General features: G+C 37.4%; 1 protein-coding gene across 3 annotated transcripts in view; it reads left to right on the top strand.

Annotated features, from left to right (window-relative positions):
• The window catches only part of tafa3a (TAFA chemokine like family member 3a), a 114,841-nt gene that overhangs the window by 59,686 nt on the left and 37,806 nt on the right, over window positions 1-17,349 (top strand). The window contains exon 1 of one of the 3 annotated variants that reach the window (XM_077197986.1): window positions 16,456-16,532. The exons of the other annotated variants lie outside the window; for them this stretch is intronic. The gene's annotated coding sequence lies outside the window, so the exon portion shown is untranslated. Of the gene's footprint in view, window positions 1-16,455; window positions 16,533-17,349 lie in introns of those variants that run through there. 3 annotated transcript variants of the gene reach the window in all.

The following is a 17,349-nucleotide window of genomic DNA, read 5'->3' as shown; positions in this document are numbered from 1 at the left end:
GTCTGTCGTCGAAGTGGTTCGGTATAATTATCTCCCAGAGCTGTCTTGCACAACTGGATTCCCAAACAGCAGGTATCCGCCACTGAAAGCAACGTAAGCAAGATAACATGACACCATTTATTGTATTTCGTCTGCGCGCTCTGAGGCGAAAGGTTATTTATTATGAAAAAAAGACCCGCAGTGGCTTCTCCTACTGCAGCAACTTCCATTTTTCTTAGTGATATCTTGCTCTAGATTATCAGGAAGTGACAGTTTTGTTCTATTCAACTCACTGGATGGAAGCAGTGTCTTATATGTTTTATACGATATTCCAATTTTGCGCAACTTTAAATTTAAAGTTAAATTTGCAACTTTGGATGGAAACCTAGCTAGTGGTCCATATGACTACTTATGTGTCCAGACCCCATTTAATGTAATTGAATGCAAAACATGAACCAGTACATTCATTATTCATAAACAGTTTCTTCCAGAAAAGGAACAAAGTCACGTGGGTTTGGAATGCCATCCAGAACATTCTTTTCACCCCAAACCAGTTCATTATTTTCTTAGTGCATGTTTTTGTTCCAAAAAAGTGAAGTAAGATAGAGAGAGTGAGAGTTGGAGAGAAGGTTTTATATTGAGTGAAAGCGAGGGGACAGACAAGAGGAAAAATAGTTATAAAAAAAGGAGTTGACATAAACTGAAATAAATAGACGTCACCTGGGTGGCCCCTGGGCTACGCCCCTGAACTCTGCGCTTTGGAACTGCAATTGTGGAGGCAGTGCCCTGCCCCAGGCTACCTGCAAGGGGTTAACTGGCAATTATGTCTGTTTAATGCAATGTCAAGAGCATCTATTCACAAGCGAAGAAAACGCTGTTCCCCTCCAAGCTCTTTCCTCTGTTCATTTTACACATAAGCAAGCACAGGCTCATGCAGATGGCTTGCCGACAGCACAATCTTTCCCGGAATCCCTCAGTTGTTCTCTGATATTCAAAAGAATACATTTGTTAAAGGAGTATTAGGATTTTGAAGTCCATCAAAGGGCTCTTTGTTAGTAAAAATGAATTGCTTAGTGATGCCTTCTTTTAAAAAGAATTTTTTCCAGTTCTATCCAATTCTAAATTGTTATTTAGAGAAGATAAACTGCAGTGGCCTCCTTTGTGGGCAAATAGTTCACCCGTTCCTTTACTTACTTACTTCCAGTGTGTGTAGCTATTTCACTATTTCTTATTTTAACTCATGACTCATGCGTGGTATTCCAAGTTTCCTAAAACCATGCAGTAGCTTTGTGTGATGGGGAAAAATAGATAAATTGAAAATTATCATTATTCGCTGATAATTTTTTCCAGCACTGCTTTCATATCTCATTTGCATATATTCAAATATGGTAAGTCAAAATGTGTCAAATGTCATGTGGTTCTCATGGGTCTCATAAGCAATCACAACATGGCAAATTTGAATATGCAGATATTTGCAGGAATAAGAGCTATGGCAGTGATTAAAAAAAAAATTCAGTCTGTTTGCATTTTGTCTCTCAACACAAAGCTACTGTAAGGGATGTAATGTTGTACACAAGTCATATGGTTTTGTGGTGCTATTTTTAGTCTTTCTTAGTTTTTTTGTCACTTTTTTAAATTTAGCACCACAAACATTGTGCTTAACATCCTCTTTTGTGTTTGACACTAGACAGATACTCAGATTTGCAGCAACAAAAAGTTGAGTAAATAATGACAGAATTATCATTTGTGGTTGTACTGTTGTGCCTACTAAGTGTCTAAATCGAGTTTGTAGCTGCTGTATGTTCAATCATATTTTTGTTAATCTGCTATATGTTTTTTTCTTTATTCACCGCAGTTTCCTTGCAGCTGAAATATAGCCTTACGGTCTTTATTAAATTTTGAATAATATATGGAAAAAGTGTTTATTTCTCTTGTAATGCATGTTGATAACAACAAAAAATATTGTGTCATAAAAGCAGCTACCGATTTAGTGAAGCTGCTAAACACACAGCTTTATGTAGACTAACGCATCACAAGTTTATGATGATATCCAGTAATATTTTTCCATAATGCTGCGGGTGGGTGTAAATTTGCTGCAAGACTGCTTTAGGCAAAATAAATATTAAACTATGCGTAGCATCAAGTCAAGACTATGTGCATATGAATAAATGCAAGGTGGAAATATGCTTCGGCAAAGCCTTGAAAGCAAGAGTAAATGAAGCAGTTAGGAAGTCAAACATGCCATTTTCTTTGTCTATCAGCTCTGGAAATTAAGAATGTCATATATAGTGGTTGACCGATATATCGGCCGATATTTGTCTTTTTTGAAATTTGAAAACGTTTTTCTGATGTGGAACACTTTTGGTCGACTTTTATTTTGACGGCGCTCCGGACTTTTATTTTGAAAGTGAAGCATTTGCCTTCGCTTTTACAAATAATATAAAAGCAAACAATCAGACTAAACTACTTTCTCATTTACCATTAACATTCAGCAAATGTGCATCTAACTCATTTAAACAAATATCTGAATATCTAATAAACATTTAATTTCACAAACCCTGCATTTTTAATCGCATCCAGCTGTGATATCTTGTGAAATGTGCATTTGTAGCCTGGATAAATGTATTTCTGCGAGTAACAGTCTGTCCGTGCAAAGTGAGTGAATGCAAACAGAGGATCAGCTTCACAGGAGATGCGATCGAAAAACTTTAAATCCTTCATTTTAAAATATGCTGTGCTATATCCAGTTGCCCACTGTGTCATATTCATATCGTTTTCACTTACATCGTATGTAAAATTAGCGTTACCTTGTCTTTATTTGAAAAAATATGATTACCAGTGTGCATGATTACCAGATTACCCCAGTTACAGCGTTTTCTTCCTTTTTATTCACATATTCATACATTTTTAAGTAATTACTTTATTTGTGAAAAAAACAGTTATAAGATTGCAGATTCAAGAAGTTGCCATGTAAAGTATAAGCATGTTAATTTGAAAGATTTGTTTTTAAATTATTTAATTGATTAATATTGATTTAAAAAAAAAAAAAAAAATATATATATATATATATATATATATTTAAAAATATTGGCTTTATATTGGCCATCGGCCACCCTGCTCTCTAAGATATCGGCCATCAAAAAACCAATATCGGTCGACCACTAGTCATATGCATGCATGCACACATACGGGCCTTAAATACTCCACCTATGGTACATGGTGAATATTTTCTTACAGTTCATAGCTTTATTCCTGTAATTATATTGCTGAGAAACTGATCTGTATGCATTAGGAGTGGCCTGCGTAATGAATTTAAAGAATTCAAGATTGTGGAACGTTAACAACTGAAATAAAGGAATAAAGGCTCAAAATTGCTCTGAGAATTAGCTTGTCTAAACATGCCAGAGAACTCAATTACATATCTAATTAATGTCAGCAGCGTCTCACAAGGCTAAGAGCTGTAGCGGTTTTTATTAGCTGCCCTTGAAAGGAATTTCACATTTTGCAAACAAGCACATATGTTGTTCAGATTCAGTACAAATGAATGTCATCTGCAAGGCTTTGAAATTTAGTGCTGCTTGCTGAGGAACATATCATGATTACTAATGCTTATCTTTTAAAAGATAAATAAATAGTCTGAAAGTGTAACTCATCCTGTAGGCTACCATTTGTTCTCCGGATGTGAATAATATTTCAGATCATGTGGCATGTTGAGTAGAGGTGTATTATTATTTTTCTAAGTGGTCAGACTTACACTTTTCACCTGGCAGTCAGATGATAAAATGGGTAAAGAAAATTCCACAGGCTTACATTGAAGCAGGGACCCGAACCATATCTAGAGACTTGCGGATGGGTTCTTTTGACTTTAATCGGTAAGCAACCACCCAGAACACCCTAGCAACCACATAACAACATGCTGAAAAAACGGTACTGTACACAGCTGTATCAGTGCCATGGATGTAAATTTGATTCGAACATCTTTGAGCGCAAACTCATGCAGTCTATACTTTATATTGATAAATGAAAATAAAGTTATTGGAATATTGGTAATAATTAGGAGCCTATTCAACACACAAGCACACACACACACACACACACACACACACACACACACACACACACACACACACACACACACACACACACACACACACACACACACACACACACACACACACACACACACACACACACACACACACACACACACACACACACACACACACACTCAGATAGATAGCATTCTTGTTTTTGACTTTAGTGGTCATGGGTTGCATATTCAGCTTGAAATAAACCAAACAAAATTGCTACTAAATGTTTTTTTTGGGTCATGAATGGGTGCACATTTGTTTGCATTTTATTTCGTGACTTCTCCAGAACAGAGAGTGTGTTGCTGAGCGAGGTGGATCGTGTTTTGCTCTAGAAAACCGTGTCAATTGAACCCTTTTGCATCCATAAACCAGCTTAAAGAATCAAAAAGAACTTGAACGGAACAAACACAAAAAGAAAATCCTTTCCCAGTTAAATTGTTGGTGTGTGATGTCTTGCTGATGCCAGCAATGGAATAATCGTAACATGGTGGCAAAAGTGTAGGCCGTGGTAATTCTTTTGCGTTATTTTATCATCCTATTATTCCTTGTGCTTACTCATCAAGTGGTGTTTTTTCCCATGGTAGAATGGTGCAAAAAGCGCCTCTTTAAACTCAGATTATCCTGTTACCCTTTTGTGGACCATCTCGCTCTCTCTCCCTCCCTTTGCTCGCTTCCCCTTTGCTCGCTGCATTGGTCAATAATGTAAGACTGCATGCTCGCTGCTTCTTGACAGCAGGGCAGCAAATGGAGCAGCCAAACCTGTCTGCTGGTTCTGTGAATAATGCAAGTAAGGCTGTTCACCAGGCAGTGCTGTTCCAGAGGCACACCGTCTTCTCTCCGCTTGCTGACTAAGACTAATGGGGAGAGAGAAAGATTCCTGATCCTAGATCAGCATTCTCACTCTGCAGACCTTCACAGCAGGTGTTTTAAAGAGGCCTATTACCAAAGCCAAAGCAGGTCTGAGAGTTTGTGGTTTGCATTTCCCTCTTTTGCTTAGCTTCAATTCCACTGCTCTCAACCCATTAATGTGAATCATTTGTTTACTTACTAAAAGCTTAGTGCTTAATAAAACACAAGCTTATGGTAATGGCTGACCAGTTTCTGGAGATCAAGGCAGCCGGTACATTTGAAATAACTGCAATATTGTAGTTTGACTTTAGTTTACATTAGTTACTTTGGTGATATGGACTAAACTATAAAATGAAAAATTATTAAATATGGTCATTTTATTTTAGTGTAATTTTAAATTATTACTAATATTTCTTGGTAATTTCGTTTAATTGGTCATTAATTTATAATTATTTTACATGTCCTGTTTTTTTCCAGTTAGTCTTTTGTACTATCACTTTAAAAGTAGCCATTTCCTCAACTATTCTATTCTATTCTATTCTATTCTATTCTATTCTACAGCATTTTCTTGCCAATAATCAAGTTAAAAATATATAAAGTTTACTTCTGAAAGTCTAGTACTCTGTTTAGTTCAGAAGGTGCTGCATATCAGGAATGACCTGTATGATATAATTTAACAAAAATGAAACATTCTTGAATGTGGATGTTTCATAAAAAAAAAGCAACATTTTGAACAAATTTTTTTTTTCAAAGACTACAACGTGCATAAGAAATGCTATTATCGCTTGTTTCTGCTTCGTTTTTGCCTGTGTTTAGATCCAGAGATCCTCTACTCTTTCAGACATTGTGTAATAGCGTCCCCTACCGTATAACATTGAAAACACGGAAAGCCGGAAAAATTATGTCAATGGCTGGGAAGCGTTGAGACACTTAAAACATTTTTAAAAAGCTTGAACTCTTATTTTTCACAAAACTCAAGAACAAGATTAACAAGAAAATGTGCATTATTGTGGTGCTATTGGCCATTTGCTCTGTGTGTCTTGAATATTGGTCGACTGCTTCTTGTTAATAGAGCCTCCTGTACGGTTTTAATACTTCACGGATATGATTTGAATATATACAGAGGTGTAGGCAGCTGAAACCTGGTTTTAGAAAAAAGAATGTTTCAGACAATATGTCATTTATTGCATCATTCTTTCATCTGTAGCTTACAGAAAAAGTCTTGTTGTTATTGTCTGTACAGATGACAAGTGCAACATTGAAGAAAACACAATTATCGATCAAACTCGCAGTCATAGAGTGAAAATCACAACAGATCATTCTGTTCGAGCACTTCTCTGATACAAACTCTGCAGTGTCCAATGTTTCATGGTGGTCTGCTGTGAAGAAAGAATATGGCTGGCTGATGTTAATTGACACTGTCAATTGTGTTCGAGTCCAAGAGAGAGCCATAAGACGATTGACACTTGCAAGAACAGAGCAGCATGATGTCAGTTACTAAACTGCTCTGCAAAATCATGTGCTTATCATACACAGGGGCGTGGTAGCGGGGGTAAAAAGGGTACCGAGTACCCAGGGCCCGAGGCAGGGGGGGGGGGGGCCCTTAGAAGACGCCGAGCTTAAGTCAAAAGTATTAGTATTAAGTGTTTCTTAAAACGTGTGTGTGTGTGTGTGTGTGTGTGTGCTTAATGTATTTGTAAACTTTTTTAGAAACACTGATTACTACTAATTAAACAATAATAAATGTTTTAATTACAGTGACAGTGAATGAAGAACCTTTTTTATAGCCTATTTATATATTAACCCTATAGAGACTACAATATATCAACTATGAATTAACTATAAAGTAATAGTTTGTTAATGATACTTAATAACTTATTAGAAAGTGTTACCTGTTTTCTTCATTGTGTAGAAACCCTTTCCCTGAGTTCAGCAAAACATCTATTTGATGTTCACAGTTTAATCTGAGAGATGTTAGTCTTCACATGATAAAACAATTTGTGTTAATATGGATAAGAGACCTGAGGTAAACTAGCAGAAGTAGGAGGGGTAACTCGATTTATGCACCGGCGTCACCTTCCGGTCGTCATGTGCATATTCGTTGCTTCCTCATGTGCGCAAAACACATATAACCTATATATATATATATAAACGGTTAGGTCCGCTCAAACGATGTAATAAAGGGGTCATCTGTAATTTTCCTTCCATTTTCTTCAAGTAAAGTTTCTAACATACTTTGGTTAAAATTCCTCGGTAAAACAACACCCATTTTACCTCCTCAAAAACAGCTCTGTTCACAGTGACCCGTTTCGGTGCATGTCTCTTTAAATGATGAGTAACTACTCACCCCACCCCTCTCTTCCCTGGGGCGTGCCCACACAAGACTGCCATGGCAGATAGTATACAAATGGCTGAGGGTGTAAATATGCTAATACGGGACAGTCCATCAGCGGTCGTGGGCAGAGCATGAGCAATATGACATCATATTACTCAGAAAATCCAAACGGCTTGATTGAGGGTGTTTAGACTTTTTGAGGATAAAAAAGAAGAAGAGTGAATGGATTTTTTTCATTGTATGGTGGCTGTGTCCACACACTGCTAAGACACATTTATGCAAACAACATATAAAAGTGAATTTTGAATCCGATGACCCCTTTAATTAAATTCAGATTGGATTGAGCTGGTAATAGGCAATTACCTAACGCTAAAAGAAGTTTTGTGCTTCTAACAAGTGCTTTTGACCTTCTTTCGATCTGAATGGTATGTGGAAAACACTTGAGTTTTGCCACAGACTTGTCCCACTGCCTAGAATGCAACTGAATGCTTTTTTTAAGCGTCTCCATACTTGAAAAAACATGGAAAACTACTTTTAAACAGGAAATTACGGAATATTTACATACATATTTACTGCGGGTCTATTCGCACTAGATTAGTATAACCTGAGGTAATTTTTCTGGACCTTTTTACAGAGGGTAAAACATTGTCCCTATGATGATTACTGAGATGGCACATTCAGACGGGACTAAAATCACTGAGAAGCTCTGGTAATAATTACCTTACCCCACCTCTTCATGTTCAACTAATCCCATCCGAATAGGGCTTTAGACGTGTGTTTACTAGGTTGATGTCCTTTGATAATCTATTGATTAATAATGATACATTAAAGCATTAAGCCCCAGGAAGCTGTGCAGTGAATTTAGAACAGCTAAGGGGGTTTTATGCACCCCACTCAACTCCTGTGCCTCTGATCAATGCATGGCCATCATCAAATGCAGGTGACAGCCGTAGTGAGAACATCACTAAACGCCTGAATCCAAGACACAACCGTGTCAGGGAATGAGCTCAGGGCAGTCCGGTCACGGTGTGGTTTAAGCAGCCACCCCAACCACCACAAACAACCCACGAAAATCTCTTGATTTTAATCCAAGAATGTCCATTTTATGGCTGTTTAGAATATCAGAGAGAAAACTTCTAAAAAAAAAAGAGCCCACTTGGATGAGTCACTTGGCATCTCTAAAGTACCAAGCTCTTTAACTTATCTTGGCCTTGCGTATTTCTTTAAACAACAGCATGCAAACTGGAATGCAACTAATCAGCTTTTTGACTTCATACACAACACTATTCTGCAAAGCTTCATTTTGTGCAAAGAATTTCACTTCAAGACTTTTCTAATGCCTTTAAGTAGGTACAGTATTTATTTCAACTCTTAAATCTAGCTCATGCCAATTTGTGGGTTCTGTCATCAGTATTAGAGCTTTCAGACTCCAGGGCTCACAGTTAGGAGGAGGAGGATTTTCTTATGACTGACAAAAACAGAAGCATAATTTTCTGCTCAGGCAGACACAGTGTCAGCTGAAAAGCACTGAGGGAAGCCTGGAGATCCACTCAGCATGCCTTTGATCGCATTACGGCTCTTCTGGCCTTCAATATGCTTTCAATTTGTGTCAGATTTCCCCCTCGTGCTTTAGCATTAGCATTTAGCAATCATCTGCTTGAGTGAAATCTTGGTTGGTGGAGGAGAGAGCAGTTTGGGCTTTGGGGGAAAAAATACTAGTAGTTTGGATAGCGGGAGGGTTTTTAAAATAATCCAGAGCCCAATATTCAGATGAAAGAAACAGTTAAAAGCAGTCAGGGTTGCATACTGATTGCTTTGGTTATTTAGAATTCACTTCGCTGGGCTCCTAGAGACCTTTGCCTGGAAAATGCAATGGAAAATGACAGCTTCTAGCTGAGAACATAAATCTGAGAGTTTTCTGTACAAACGCAACTAACACTTTGAAAAAGAGATCTAAAGAGATTGCAAAACTAATGAATTGAGCTGTTTAGTCTAAATTTTAACACCAGTCATGTATGCTAATAATAGAATTATGAGGTGGTGGTGTGTAATTAGGGCCTGAGCACCAATGGTGTGAGGAATTGGAATTGCTCCGTTTTTGTTGTTGTAATTTTGTTATATCTGGTTAGACTGTAACTGTAAGAGATTGTGATGGATTTTGGGTCACTAAATACAATTATTTTTGGCTACATAAGCGTGATGTATTTATTTATTTGGGTACTGTTTTTTGTCCTTGGTACATTGTCATGAATAAAAAAATCCACGGGGACAGATAATCGAAATAATAGGATTAAATTGTATAATTAACTCTTGCTAATTTAATGTAATGTTTGGTTTAAAATAAAATCAGGTTGAAACATAATAAAAGTTATTTTCTTAATCTTTCTACCATTTTCATTTTTCACCATGCAACTGTTTTATTAAAAATACAATTCAGTATAACTGTCCCAAAAAAAGATGAAAGGGACATTTTTTTTGTTCTCTCCCCCCGCGCCCCCCCCCCCCCCCCATGCCAAAAAAATTCCCTCTGATCTGACATTATATGTGACATATTCTTTGCGTATCCTCTTTGGAGTTGTATGCTAGAACAAGTAATTCCGAAATCTTTGACCTCTGTTCCTCAGCGGGACCAATATGGAGAGACCTGGAAAATGAGAGACACTTGCAGAATGAGTCGGGCACATCCTCAGGGCAGTCTGAGACCAGCAGAGCCAAGACAGGATGAGTGTGTGTGTGTTTGTGTACATTCATGTACCCATACGTGTGTGTCTGTAATCCAGGAGTTTTAAACAATGGGTCAACCGGTCAAACGTGTATGTGCTTGAGTATTATTGGGAAAGTTCGCAGACTTTGCACTCACTGTCATGCCATTCCAGATGACTTGCTTTCTTCTGTGAAACACAAAAGAAGAGATTTTAAAGAGTGTTCCAAACAACATTAGACCCCTTTGACTATTTTTTCAACTGTCCCTTTAATAATTAAGCCTTAAATCTCAATGTGCAAATCAATTTGAGCTTTTCTTGTCCTATAACCACATGAAATGTTCTTTGGCCGCCTAGGTTAAGTAACATTGGCTTATTAAGATAAGATGACACTCAACTGGATTCTAACGTGTCTTTAGTTTCAAGACTCTCCTTTGCACATCATTCCATTCCTTGTTCCAACAGATGTTTGTAGACTAAAGACAGGTTTCCAGCGGCTCAGTTTGTGTTGTTGCGGAGTCTTTCATCTGGAAATGAAGAGCACAGGCGTATTTTTAAGGAGTTTCCAGTGTACCACAAAGTGGAAAGATCAGATCCAGAAAGATTTTCACCCAGAAAAACAAAGAAAACCCTTTGTATTCTCAGCCCGGTGAAATGCATGCAATCAGTATGAGGTTTGACTTTTACAGAAGAGATATGCAACACTTCGACTAGCTTCCCCTGTATTTCACAGCCACTTCTTGAAAAGGCTGTCTTGAAGCTGCAAGGAAAATGAGGTTCAGCTCTGACATTCATACAGGTGTGTAATCTTGTAGAATTGTCTTTCTTGAACCTATATTGCATTCTCTTTTCTTTTTCTCATTTTTTCCCCCCAGTCTTACAACAAATTGTTCCAGTGGTTCAAAGTTATGTGTGCCTGCCTGTAAACCATATAGCATCATATATCGTCCTTTGAGTCAGAACCTGGGTGTAAATTAGGACTATTTTCAACGAGGACATTTTTGTTAAGTCTAAGCTGTGAACCAAGACTTGCTACTTCCTACTGTTAAATCACAAGTTAATCTGCTTATTTTCATGTTGCACTAAAAAATACTCATTTACATTAGTTGAAAGTTAACTATAGCATCAGGATCAGGGTGGGAAATTAACTTTTTTGCCCACCAGCCACAGTGGATGCTGGATGCCCAATTTTACCAGCCACTTGTATTATCTACCAGCCACTTTTTCTGGAATTCAAATTTATGAATGAGAATTGTGACTTTGATAACATTGACGGCCATTACAAATATGTAATTCGTTTTATCCGTTTAACAATATGAGTTATGCTGCACTCAGGCGCCAATTTATGTTTTCCTCCGTGGATGCTCACGGGCGCACGCCTTTAAAAAAAAAAAAAAAAAAAAAGCACAAACAGTGCTACCATAATATGTGAGCAACATGTATGTACATGTTTGTATTTTTGAGAGAATTGTATGCATGGTTATTTTACAGTTTAGTTTTTAATATTAGTTAAGTCTGTATGATCATAAATGATGGAGTATTTAAATGTATTTTGCTGCTATTTGAAAAAAAATTCAGCAAAACGCGCCAGCGCGTTTGTCGACCCCAGAGGCTTAACTCGATAATAAAGCCGTAAAGTAGGCTATCTTTCAACTCAGGACAGCACCACTTCTCACAAATACAGATAGGATTGGAGATGAAAAGTTTAACTGACACATAATCGAGCTCCGGACCACCCACGGTATCGGCCTCTATCCTCGTGGCTGCTAAAACTATCGCTAAACTAAAAAAACGATAGCTATCTAGCCATCACAAAACACAACTTCAAGTTAGTAAATTACTTGCACATCCAAACGTAGTCCCGAAAAGGTCTGCCCTTTTTGCCGATCGCATGGACGTTTCTGAATAGAATTGGTCATATTCATTATTGACTCTATTTTAAGGTTAGTTGTTCCTCTAATGAACAAATTGTTTGCATTTTCGGACGACGCATAGGTTCGACAGTAAGTACAGTGCATGGACTGTTCGACGGGAAGGTAGGCTAACCATTCCCTCGGTTTCCCTTCGTCATCAATGCGCCACTTGTTCGAAAAGTACCTTCACTTTTTATTTACTTTGCCCTCAATAGTTTGTACATTCATATACTGCTGACTCCGCGGCGGGCCTCTTAACACCGGGTATATGTCGCCACATTTTTTTAATTTTCCTTTCGTCTGTAGGCTACCTCATCTCAGCTATATGTGTCACGGTCCGTTCAGCGCCGTGTCCGTGCGCTGTGTCCGTGACGCACAGCGCTGAAAACCAATCAAATTAGTTACTTGACAAAAGTGCATTATTTTTACTTAGCAACAGCATTCTTTGACAAAAGATGTCCAATCCCTTACAAGGAATGTTTTAAATAGTAACCAATAAAAATATGTTTTACAATCTACCCGCCACTGTGGCTGGTAAACAAGGAGTGTTTAAGGAGTGTTGGTCTGGCTTTGGTCTTGGTCATATTACTCTGATAATATGAAATGTTTCTTAAGCATCAAATCAGCATTTTAGAATGATTTATTAAGGATCATGTGACACTGAAGACTAGAGTAATGATACTGAAAATTCAGCCTTGCTGCACGGGAATAAATTACATTTTAAAATATATTAAAATAAAACAGAGCTATTTTAAATTGATGATATTTCACATTATTTCTACAGTGTACAGTATTTTTCATCAAAAAAATGCAGCCTTGGTGAGACTTTTCAAAACATTAAAAAAAATCTTACAGACTCCAACGTTTGCATGGTAGTACAGATTGCTACAGTATGTTATTTTTTTGACAGTTTGAAACAGTTGGCTAACCATGTTTGGGACTTTTGAGACTAACCTTAACAGATTGCTTATAGAAATTCCTTTAAAACATTGACAACTGAAAGTTATTGTTTTGCACATCAGTCTAAACTCAAATGCAATAGAATCCATTTAAAAATCTGCAAAAAAAAATATTGTTATTGATTTCACCAACTGACATCAAACGCTGAGCTTTGAAGGTTCCATATTAGCTGGCATTAGATGTTTTCAAAGCGACTGAACCAAAAGGCTTGTCACACAAAGTGTTCTGCCCACCATATGTTGTCTTATTAACTTCAACACACATACATTTTGATTGGGTTTCTGATCAAAAAAGAAATCGTATTGTTCTGTCAGTGATAACAATGCTGTCTGACAGTCTTCTATAGATAAATAGATTGTGTCTACATTCATTTGTTTGTTCTTTTTTTTTAGAGATCATGAAATAAAAGATCTAGTGTTTAAATATTACTTCTTGTGGAAATCCTTTGAAGGAAAAATCATGTTTGGTTGCAAATAGACTAGCCCCTTTGAAGTGAAAGTCTAATTTAGATGATTTTATATGTAAATCAAAGTTTTAAATTGTATTTGTTTTTTGTTTTAAATTGCCAACTGACTAATATATTATTTAGTTTGATGATCACTATGTTTTGAAGGCTAAGCACCTTCTTTAACTGAGCATTTGTAGAAAATGGAAACTAATATAGTATTTCAGACCGATTTTGAATCCTATTTGTGGAAAGTGTCTAGTGCCCAAACGTCTGTTTTCCCCTTCTGGCTCTTGCTTGTCAAGGCCCATCAATGGTGCTGTGGACCCATAACTACACCTGAGGCCCTCATTTCTTCCTTTGAATACATTCCTCTCTCTTTCCTTTCAGACATTCTCCATCTTTGATTCCCCAATTCACCCAGCAGATGTCTAGATCTTAACTTGCTCTCCTGTGGTTGGCGAGCTGGCAGACACGAGCCTCGCGTGCCCGGTTCCTTCGAGCCCTGTGGGGAAACGCGCCTACCTGGGCGGCTCTGTAATTTTGTTTTGTCTTCGCTTCTTTCATATGAGCGCACTTACCTCCACGCAGCAAGGTCAAGCGAGTCTGGAGAACTTGTATGATTCTACATCTGCAGGACTAAATGCATTTAACGCCTCCGTTCGTACGAAGAGGGTGAGTTTGAGAACCAGAGAAAGGAGTGATTTGACGAGAAGGACCAAAATAAATATGTCAGACATCTTGCCATCTGCACGAGGGGCATTCCAAAGGGACTAATTAGCCAGCCGTGGTGGGCTGGATTGCTCGTTTGAAAGTGATTCGCTCTTCTAGGGGAGAACAGGTGGAGGAGTTGTTTTTTCCCCTTCACTCACTTTATTGCGTTTGAGTGGTTTGGCAATTGCACTTTTACTCTTAATGCCTGTTCTTCTTTGAATGTTTCATAAAATGCCTTCATTGGTGTCTTTAACGCTGCCAATCAGTTGCTGTTGTTGGTGTCCCTTAGGTGTATAGTGTTTTACACATATTGCAGTGAGATGATGAGTCTGGGGAGAAGACGCTTAATAACTTGTTGGTTCTTTCCTCCCTCTGGTTTATGTGTTTATACACTTTAAAAGTGAGTCATACTGCCTCAGAGGGAGTGAAGAATTGTGGGTCCACAAAGGAAAAAGCAGGATTTAGAATAGTTTACTACTATTATTTCCTTAGTGTGTTGTGTTGTTTGCATTGTATGCACATTTTATGTGCTACCACTTATAAAGATAGTGTGCAAAATGTGCATTTTTCACCTAAGAATGCAAAATACCGTTATGAGTTGTATTGCAACATATGTGACATTTATTTGAAATAGAATTATTTTGTAATATTATATGCAAGTCGTTACATTGACTTTTAATCTTTGCTAGATACAAGTATTAATTTTAAAGGTATTGGGATTAATATTAGAAGTATTAATATTAAATCCTACTGACCCCAAATTTTTCAACAGTAGTTTCTGCATTATGTAGTATGTATACTGTGCACAGAATGCAAATGTTTGTACTACAGTTTGAAATGTTTACCGTTGCATACTGCTTCACATATTATTAAAAAAAATAGTAGGCACTATACAGTTTATACTAGCCAAATTAATAATGAACTTATTGGATGCCTCTATCATACCCTTAATTAGATTGTGTTTTGAGAATTTGATTGGATCACATGAGGGCTTGTCAAAGACTACATTGTTTGAATCTTAACACGTTAAAAATGCAATTGAATTGTTCTGCCCTTAAACCAAAACACGTCCGCTTAGTAAAGTGTTGTTGCATGCCCGGGTTTGTTAGGAAAAAAAACATTCTGACCTCTTTGGCTCCTATTTACCAACGTCTCTCTTCAATCAATATGTGCAAGCCCTTTGGGTGAATGCAGGGCGACGTCAGCTATTTACAGTGTGTGTGTTTTCAATACTTCAACTCCAGTGACTTGTCAACGACCTCATAAGCTTGTGAAGCCCATCGGCTTTGTGCGGTTATTGCGGACAGAGAGTCTAATTGTGCTTATGGGTGGGAGAAAGAAAGCATGAGGGAAAGAGAGAAAGAAAAGACGCTGGGGTGATGATAGTTTTTGCACACATAAGTTTCTAATCAAGTTTTAAAAAGCACATATTTAATTTTTTAGTGTTGTTTGCTAGGCAATCATCGATGTTATTATTTCATGTAGGATTTTGAAGTCTGTTCAAAACATGAATTAAACCTTTTTTTTTTAAATTGTGTGGCTTCTTGAGGAGAGGTGTTCGTTACAGACGTGATGTTTTGCACCTGGCGAACAATCAAAATGGAAAACTGTACAGTGAAGCAAAAACTTAGCAACCACTTAGCAACTCCCTGGCAACAGCATTTTAAAACGAATATACTTAAAACGAATGTACCAACTGCGTAACAACATCCTACCAACAACACTAATAACATGCTTCATCACTCAGAATACTTTTTCATCTGCATAAGAATGTCTTTGAAGCATCCCAGTCAGAACACCCATAATCAAGCATCATCGTAGCTCGAAACACCTTACCAACTGCATAGGAACACACTGACAACCATTTAATAACACCATAGCAGCTACATAGCAGCATCCTGCCAACTAAAGCTACACAATAAATCATTAAAAGACCACAATCTCTATTCAAACACCCACGTGATCTTTAAGTGACAAGGATTTACCTGTCTATTAAACCTTTGACAAAATCACACTGTAACATTCAAAACTCAAACAGTTCATCCAGTAATGAAACACGTAAAGTATTTATGAGTGAGTCACTGAATCATCCATTAAAACCGAGGTTTTTAAATAATTCAGATTAATTAAACAATTTAAAGAAACTGCAGCGATTAACATTTTGTCAGAAACTCGTTCAGAATCGTGTGAGAATCGTGATCTCTGTTTGAAACTCGTGATTCCCTATTCAGAATCATGCAGCTCTACTGGCAACCACTCAGAGCTCGCTAAAAATCAGCATAGTCAACAAAGCCTTAATTATTTCATGGCTTAAATTTTAAAAACAGGTGACAAGCAACGGCACACCTACGCGTTCATCTGGGTGTGAGTACAAACACAATCAGAGTTCTTTTAAACAGCAATCAATTAGTCACATGACGATCACCTGGTCATGTGGCACAGGACAAACGGAAGGAACCACCAAGCAACTTGAAGCAACTTGTATCACCTTTTCTACTGCAAACTGCATGATTTCCATGGCAACATACTACCCAGCTAACAAAAGTATGTTCTAAGAACGCTTTGCCAATGTTCCTATTAAGTTATGAAAATATTATTTTTTCAATGTACTAAAAACTATGTTTTTTAAATGTTTTGAAGTTTTTTTTCTTGTTTATGTGAATGTTCCATTTTATAATTTTGAAAACATGATGGAAACGTTACTTTTGAATGTTCTCTAAATGTTCGGAAACAAGTAGTAACATTTAAAAAACATTACGCGATCATCCAACTACATTTTTGGGGAAAAAACATTCCATGAATGATGTTTAAGTAATGTTTTTGTGCTAACATTTTGAGAACATTATTAACTCTTTCTCCGCCATTGATGGAAATGTACGGCTTTCCTTGTTTTCACTGTTATACGTTAGGGGCGCTATGACACATCTTCTGAAAGAGTACTGAATCTCCTGATCAAAACACATGCGAAGAAGATGCAGAAACAAGTGCTATCATATGTAATCATATATGCATATGTAAAATAACAGGATCATCAACATTAAACAGCATATACATCAAAACTGCCTAATGTTACTGAATGAAATGTCGACCCAGGATGAGCTACAGGACTGTGCAAGCATTAGGGGGTGTTGATGGACTCGATCTGCTCCATCTATGTTTTGATCATCATTCTGAATCCGATCCTGACGTAGTCTTTGAGCAAAAAGCTGAGAAAAATCATGTTTTAGTCAATGTTGCTTTTGCCACAACATTAGCCAAGTTATCTTGGTAGCAACTTCATTGTAACATGGTGAAAACACACTATGCACTAGCTGCATAGCAACACCCTAACCACCACCAGAACACCCTGGCAACCGCATAG

This window comes from Siphateles boraxobius, unplaced genomic scaffold, assembly GCF_051911475.1.
Source record: "Siphateles boraxobius isolate OS27281-9 unplaced genomic scaffold, OSU_SipBor_1 41, whole genome shotgun sequence".
Classification (NCBI taxonomy): domain Eukaryota; kingdom Metazoa; phylum Chordata; class Actinopteri; order Cypriniformes; family Leuciscidae; genus Siphateles; species Siphateles boraxobius.
This window is presented reverse-complemented; position numbering and strand designations above follow the sequence as displayed.